This window comes from Puma concolor, chromosome D4 (assembly GCF_028749965.1).
Source record: "Puma concolor isolate L17-30 chromosome D4, mPumCon1.1.hap2, whole genome shotgun sequence".
In the NCBI taxonomy this organism is placed as follows: domain Eukaryota; kingdom Metazoa; phylum Chordata; class Mammalia; order Carnivora; family Felidae; genus Puma; species Puma concolor.
Genome location: NC_141679.1, coordinates 56,311,956 through 56,319,215, shown reverse-complemented (window position 1 = coordinate 56,319,215; position 7,260 = coordinate 56,311,956). Strand labels below are relative to the sequence as shown.

General features: G+C 49.2%; 1 long non-coding RNA gene across 1 annotated transcript in view; it reads right to left on the bottom strand.

Annotated features, from left to right (window-relative positions):
• LOC147574890 (uncharacterized) overlaps window positions 1-7,260 on the bottom strand; it is a 30,408-nt gene continuing 23,148 nt past the window's right edge. The window contains exons 4-5 of the long non-coding RNA XR_015242799.1: window positions 3,325-3,395; window positions 1-203 (exon numbers count right to left, since the gene is read on the bottom strand). This is a non-coding gene — a long non-coding RNA (uncharacterized LOC147574890). The remainder of the gene's footprint in view (window positions 204-3,324; window positions 3,396-7,260) is intronic.

Sequence of the window (7,260 nt, the reverse complement as noted above, 5' to 3'; positions counted from 1 at the left end):
TAAATGTCACCTTATGATTTTTTCCTGCAGAATTGGAGAGGAGGGGATGGTGGTTGTGGAGAGGTGCTGAAGGCTGTTTTTTTTTTAAGGTCATTGAATTCCACATCCTCTTCTGCTTCAGATTCCTTCCATGGATTCTGAATTTCCTGAAGAGGGGGAGGATGAGTCGGGGTGATGGCTTGCTGTGACCTGACTTGAGGAGGCTTTTGGAGAGAGATAGAAGAGAAACACAAGAGGGTTACATGTACAGGTGTAGAGGGCAGAGGAGTGGGCAGCCTAGGGACCGTGTTGGATGGAGGGTCAGACCTCCTGAGAAAGGTTCAGGCCTGGCCAGGCAAGGAGCAGTGAATGAAGGCAGGGTCTGGTAGGGACATGAACCAAGCAGCAGCATGTGACCCCTCCAGGGGCTGGAGGGAAGCTTCCTACCTCCCCACTCATGTCCAGGCTATGCCTCTCATTAGTAGCTGTGGCTGATAGCAAGTTCTAAAAAGAAATGTTTTCATCTTCTTTAGGTAAGTATCTTTTTTTTTAATTTTTGAATTAAATTAAATTATTTTTTTTCCCTTTAGGGAAGTATCTTAATCTACTTTACAGGGTGTGCTTGAAGGTGCCATGTGGGAGGGTAGATAGATCCCACACCTCAGCTCTGTCCTTCCTGAGTCTAGTCCCCTCCACAGCTCACTTTGGAGGAGCCCATGTTTCTTCAAAGTTTTGACTTGTTTGGACTGAAATTAGCCTCCCTGAAACCTGAGCTTGGTTCCTGTTTCCTTGTGTGCTTGCCTCTGAGTGTGTGCACACATGCAAGTGTGCATTTCTCAGTGTTCCTGGGAGTGGCTGTCTTTCTCTTTCAGTATGTCTTATGTCTCTGTGGGTCTGTGCCTCTGGCCAACCAGGTCTCTGTCCCTTTCTGTGTTTCTGTCACTGCCTGACTCTTTGTGGCTGGATCTTTCTTTGTGTATTTCTTTTTTTTTTTTTTTCTTAAAAAAAATTTTTTTTTTCAACGTTTATTTATTTTTGGGACAGAGAGAGACAGAGCATGAACGGGGGAGGGGCAGAGAGAGAGGGAGACACAGAATCGGAAACAGGCTCCAGGCTCTGAGCCATCAGCCCAGAGCCTGACGCGGGGCTCGAACTCACGCACCGCGAGATCGTGACCTGGCTGAAGTCGCTTAACCGACTGCGCCACCCAGGCGCCCCTCTTTGTGTATTTCTAACTGTACATCTGGTATACCTCAGAGTCCATCTCTGCTTGTACCTAAGAGTGACTCTCCTGCTAGCCCAATCGGCTCGTCTTACCCCAGGGCATGCCTCCTCCTTAATTCCTGGCAATGAGCTCCCTCCTTCTTGCTAACTCTTTCCCCTTGATTTTGTTTGTCTGAAAACCTGGGTGGGGCTCCCCCTAGGCTTGGGGAAGCATGGGTGGGGCAGAGTTGGGTGGGGTGGGAAGGGGAGAGGAGGAACTACTCCACCCCATACAGAGACCCCAGAGGCCAGAGATGCCCTTGATCTCCTCAGGAAGGGTCTGTGAAGATACTGGCCTAGGCAGGGCCCTGCACCTCCTCACTGAGGAGGGAACCTGTCCTGAGATGGGTTTCTGTGTTGTGGGCCAGGGAATACTGGCAAAGGAAGCAGAGACTAAGGCACTGGGGCCCTCAAGGAGACTGAATGGGGCTCATCACAAAATATCTCTGAGTCCTAAGTGGGCAGCAAGTGGGGGTGGCCTCCTCAGGGACTCAGCATCTCCATGCCTGGGGCCTCTGTCTTTGATGCCAGGTTTCTTTGAATAAGGGAGAGAGTGGCAGTGGGAACAGAAGCTCTTTCTGGTCTGGGCACCTTGACTTTCCCAGAGTGGCACCTATCTTCTCTTTGTGTAAAGGGGAAACTGAGACTCAGAGTCTCACTCAGGACCACAGAACAATGCAGCACAGTCTGCATTACAACCCAGTCTCCTGTCCCCAACCTAGCTCCCCACAACCCCTTTCCAGACAGCACTTTGCGACATCTCAGGGAGCAAGGCTCTGGGTCCAGACAACCAGCCCTTCCCACACAGGGCCTTAGGCATATGGAGGAGGTCTCCATTTTCTCCAGATCCAATCTCTAGCCTGCTCTGTGCCTCAGGAGGCTAATATCTATGGGCTGCATCACCTGAGCCCTCTTGCCCCTGTCTTGCCTTGGCTTTGGCAAGCAGGAGGCACAGGCAGGAAATCAGAGGGTGGGGATGGGGTGGGATGGAAGGCCAGGGTACTCATGCCTTTCCCAGGGCTTTCACTGCATCCCAGTAACACTGCTCTCTTCTGCTGCCTGCTGTTAGTCAGTCCCAGGCTACCCCTTGTTGGTCCCTGTGACCCTGACTCTGCCTCTGTAGTCCCTTCACAAGCTCCACTTTAGTGAAGCCCTCTGAGGATACATTGTTCCTGCTGGATCCCTGACAGATTTCATCTTTCTGCTCTTTTGTTTCTTCATCTGTAAAATGGGCATAGTAACAGTACCTCACTGGGTTGCACAAAGTGAGGATTAAGTGAGTTAACAGATACACAGAATGGTGCCAGATGCTGCAGTAAATGATACAAAGTATAGAATAATGTTATTATTACTGTTATTGCCATACTCCCTTGTGAGCTCCCTGTGTACTATTGGGAGGGAAAATATGAAGCCAAACCAGGCTTGGATGACTCTGCAAGGCCATCTCCTCCAGCTCCAGGCTGCTTGCAGCTTCTGTGGGGCCTTGGTCAGCCTGGGAGTCTAGTCCCAGTCCTTCTGACTCACATGGACCCAGGTTTCCCTGAGAAGACTAGGGTGAGGGGAGATGAAAGCCAGAGCTCCCTTCCCACCCTGGCTCTTCTCCAGAAAACTCAGGCTCCTGAGAAAGAAAGAAGTGGCTACTCCACCATCTCGTGGGATTTCAAGGAGCTGGGAGGGTTTGAGAATGGTCATAGTGATGAATTAGGGGTTGAGAGGGTAGTGTGTATGGGGTGAGGGGAGAGAGGTTGAAGGCAGAGGCAAAAATCCCAATTTGCGTTTCCTAATCTTGTCTCACTGCCTTATCAGAAAGTCCTTCCTCAAGTCTCACTACCATCTAGCTTCAGCTCTTCAAGAATGGGGCAGACTAGGACAATTAGCGTGACCCTGGCAGCCTTTTCCAGCTCTTACCAGCACCCTGGGAGTTCCAGCAGCTTTGGGAATAGGGAAAAGATCCTTGCATATGGTCAAAGCACAGGAGGCCAGAGGTGGGCGGTGGGGTGGGGGGACACAAATGGGGAGGTCTTATGAAAAGCCAAGGTTGCCAGTGGGATGAGGTTATGAGCAGGCTGAAAACTGACTCACCTGATCCCTTTCAGGGCCCCTTCCCTTGACCACCTTGGCCATGCCTTCATTTCAGAGTGAGGTAATGTGTGCTGTGGAGAAGAGGTAAGTGTTACCTTTCCCATACCTAGAGCTCTCTGGGGACAAAGCCTGAAACCAGATTTAATCACTTTGACCAGCTTTTCCAATCTCTTGCTCTGAGAAGTCATTCTGGTGTATTCCCACTATCCTCCAGCCTCTGCTTTTTTCTGGAAACCTCTGTGACAAGTGGTGGGCCTTTGCCAGCTTCCTCACTGCTCTCAGAGCCAAGAAGGTGTGCCTGGGAGAGGCTGGGTGAGGGGAGAGAGAACTCTGGGAGCTCTGATAATCATCTGGATATGGTCCACCTCTTGTCTCCACGGAGATGCCCCCCAAAGCCAAGGAGGCACCTGGAACGTCCTGCTCACTGCCCTCATCCTTTGCCTCTCTGCTCAGGGTCACTGCCAGGGCCTGGCCGGAAATGGGCTGAGGGAGGGGGGAGGTGGCCTGGCTTAAGCAGGGAGGCTGTCTGCTGGTTACAGGGAGCTATTTCCCAGTAGATCCTTAGTTCCATGTCTGGGGTGGAAAGGAGAGAGTGACCCTGGCCTGTGGACAAAGTCTTCCCTTTATCCGACAAAGGGTGTATAGCTTTGAGCCACTTTTGTTCCTTAGATGCACATATGTGCCCACATACACATGAAGGTGTGTCTGCTGTGACAGGTGAAGATGGTGCGAGTGTGTTTATGCTCCCCCAAACAAATTTACACTCTCATGCACTCACTGACTGCCCCCACACGCACACACTCCATACTCAACCCATCTATACCCATGCATGCACACTCATACTCTGACACTGATTTACACCCACATACTCAGATGCCCAAACACACTTAGATACACTTATGTGCACTCACGTATGCCCATAATCAAACGGACACACACGTCTATACTCCATGTCCTTACACGTACACACACTCTCAGAGTCATGCACGCTCAAGAACTTGTTGACACCTTCAGGTGCACTCACTCTTGAACACACACTTACCTAATACTCATACTCAAATACACTGCTACTCACCGGTTACCAGAAGCCACATATCTGTGGGCGAGGGAAACAAAAGGCAAAGGATACCTGACAGGCTGGAAGTGGGGGGAGGGGGGAAATGCAGAGACAGGGGATGAAGAGATGGGGGTCACAGGATGTGTCGTTGGCCCGGATGTAGGGTTGGGAAGCCTTTAGGTTTTGAGGCCACAACCCAGATTTTCAGAGCAAGGGGTCAGGAAGCAGGAAGTTTAAAGAATGTGATGGAGAGTCCCAGTGACTGGGCCGGGTACCCAGGAGCTGTTGACAGACACTTACTGAATAAGAGAACAGCAGGATTGACTAAAACTCCCCATTTCCAACTACTAGAGCTGCTTGTCTGTCTCACAGGAGTTTAGAATCCCAGACAACCAGACAGTGAGGGTCATCTCACCCTTTGGAGTCAATAGGTCCTCATCCTCACTGCCATTCTATGCAGCAGGAGGCTGAGTCTAGTTATAAAAGCTAGCTCCTAATACATTGCAATATGACTCAAATCCAAGTGAATGGCGCAAATCTACTGGATAAGGCAACAGCCAGTCCAGGCCTGGGTTCCCAGTCTCAGGGTGCAACTTCTTCCCTTTTTTTTTTTTTGTTTTTTAACAAACTTTATTTATTTATTTTTTTAAGTAAGCTCTATGCCCAACATGGGGCTTCAACTCACAACCCCAAGATCAAGAGTCACATGCTGTGACTGGTGAAGCCATTCACCCCTTAGCTTCTAACTCCAGAGACACTTAACTGCAGAGAGAAACTGCAGCATGCCTATCTGCCAGGGGATAAACAGAAAGTGACTAAGCTCTGGGCTGTCCTAGAGATTTGGGCCCAGCCAGGAAAGAGGGGAACCTGTAGAGGTCTCTGGAGGTATGCAGGATCAGGGCGACCAGTAGAAGAAACTCTGCAAAAGGGCTCCTGGAACAGTCTCGCGTGTAAAGTAGTATCCCTGGTCTCTCTGCCAGAGGACTTGCGTCTATTTCATTCATTTGTTTGTTTATTCTTTCATCAAATGATTACTGAGGATCTTTTTTATGCCAGGGTGTGGTAGTTGCCAGGAATATTATAATGAGCGAGATGTATGCATATAGTATCAGGTAGGAAGCATCCAGATGCAAAAAAGTGGAATTCTGACTCAAAGTGGCTTAGGTAACAATAGTACTGCATTGGGTTACAGAACTGAAAAATCAGAGGAAAACTTCAGATGAGGCTTAATCTAGCACCACGTCCTTTCTGTCTCTCCTCTCTTTCTTCCATAGTGTCAGCCTCCTCCTAAGCCTAAATCCTCTTGTAGTTCCAAGATCCCTGGCAGTTGCTCCAACTTCCATGCTTTTCATTGATGTCCAGCAGAGAAGAGGGAGCGTCTCTGTGACAGCAATCCTGGCAAAGAGGGTGCCCTCTTATGGGACCATGTTGGTCACATGCCCACCTCTGGGGCATGAGGATGGCCTGATCTGATTGGATTAACCTAAGTCACCTGTTTCATCTCTAGCCTCAAGGGAGCTATCAGGGCCATCTGTATAAAATGGATTCCCAAAGAGACGCTGAGGACTGTTAGGAAAGGGGGAGCTGGAACCTACCAAATGGTTCCTGTCATCATGGAACTTGAAGCCTAATTAGTGGAGGAGACTACAAATACAATCAATCAAAGGAAAGTTGGAATTGGGACATTTTACCAGAACAAAACACCTTTACAGGACTGGCTACATCACTTGTTGGGGCCTAGTGAAAAATGAAAATACAGGGCTTCTTATTAAAAAATTATTTAGAATTTCAACACAGCAGCAGTATAAAATTAAGCATGGGGCCTCTGTAGTGCCATATAGCCTTAAAAAGCCCCTAAGGCCATCTGCCCATAAATTCAGCCCTGTATCCCTATAGTGAGACCTGAAGGATGAGAAGGGGTTAGCCAGGTGGGGTACTCCAGGTAGAGGTAACAGCTTGTGCAAAGGCCTGGTGGCAGGAGATCAAGTGTTTAAGAAAAGCTGGAAGGAATTCAGTGTGGCTGGAGCTTAGAGTACCAGATGAGACTGGGAAGTTGGGTGAGGCCTGATCAGAGAGTATCCTGGTTAGGGAGGATCTGAGAAACCGAAGTTTGGGGCTCTTGCTTAGTGACCTCTTTGAGCCCATCTAGCACCAAGCTAGGGACACAGGGAGGAGCCAGCTGGGGCCAGACCTTGTGTTCTATGGAGACCAGATGCACGCGACCAGATCAGGGAAGTGTGGTGGGAAGCCTGGGTGTCAAGAGCCCCAGGTTGCTCTGAGACTCAGAGCAAGATCCATTACCACCCTGCCTCAGTTTCTCCTTCAATATCACAGGGGTGTTGGCATGAGATGATTTGATCCTTAACTTCTTCTCCAGCTCTAGCATTCTGCAATTCTCTTCTGGTGTTCCTAAAAGAGTCTTAGATTCAGATGATGGAAGGTAGGGAGGAAAGGAAGAAGGAAGGAAGGAAGGAAGGGAAGAAGGAAGGAAGGAAAAGAAAGAAAAGAAAGAGAGAGGGAGAGAAAAGGAAAGGAAAGAAAAAAGAAAACAGAGAGAGAGGAAGGAAGGGAGGAGGGAAGGAAGGCAGAAAGGAAGGAAGGAAGCAAGGAAGGAAGGAAGGAGGGAGGGAGGGAATGAAGGAAGGAAGGAAGAAAGAGAAAGAAAGAGAGGAAGGAAGGGAGGGAAGGAGGAAGGAAGGAGGGAAAGAAGGAAGAAAGGGAGGAAGGAAAAGAAAGAAAGGGAGTAAGAGAGGGAGAAAGAAAGGAAGGAAGGAAAAGAGAAAGAAACAGAGAGAGAAGAAGGAAGGAAGGGAAGAAGAGAAGGAAGGGAGAAGGGGGGGGGAGGAAGGAAGAAGGAAGAAAAAGAAAGGGAGAGAAAT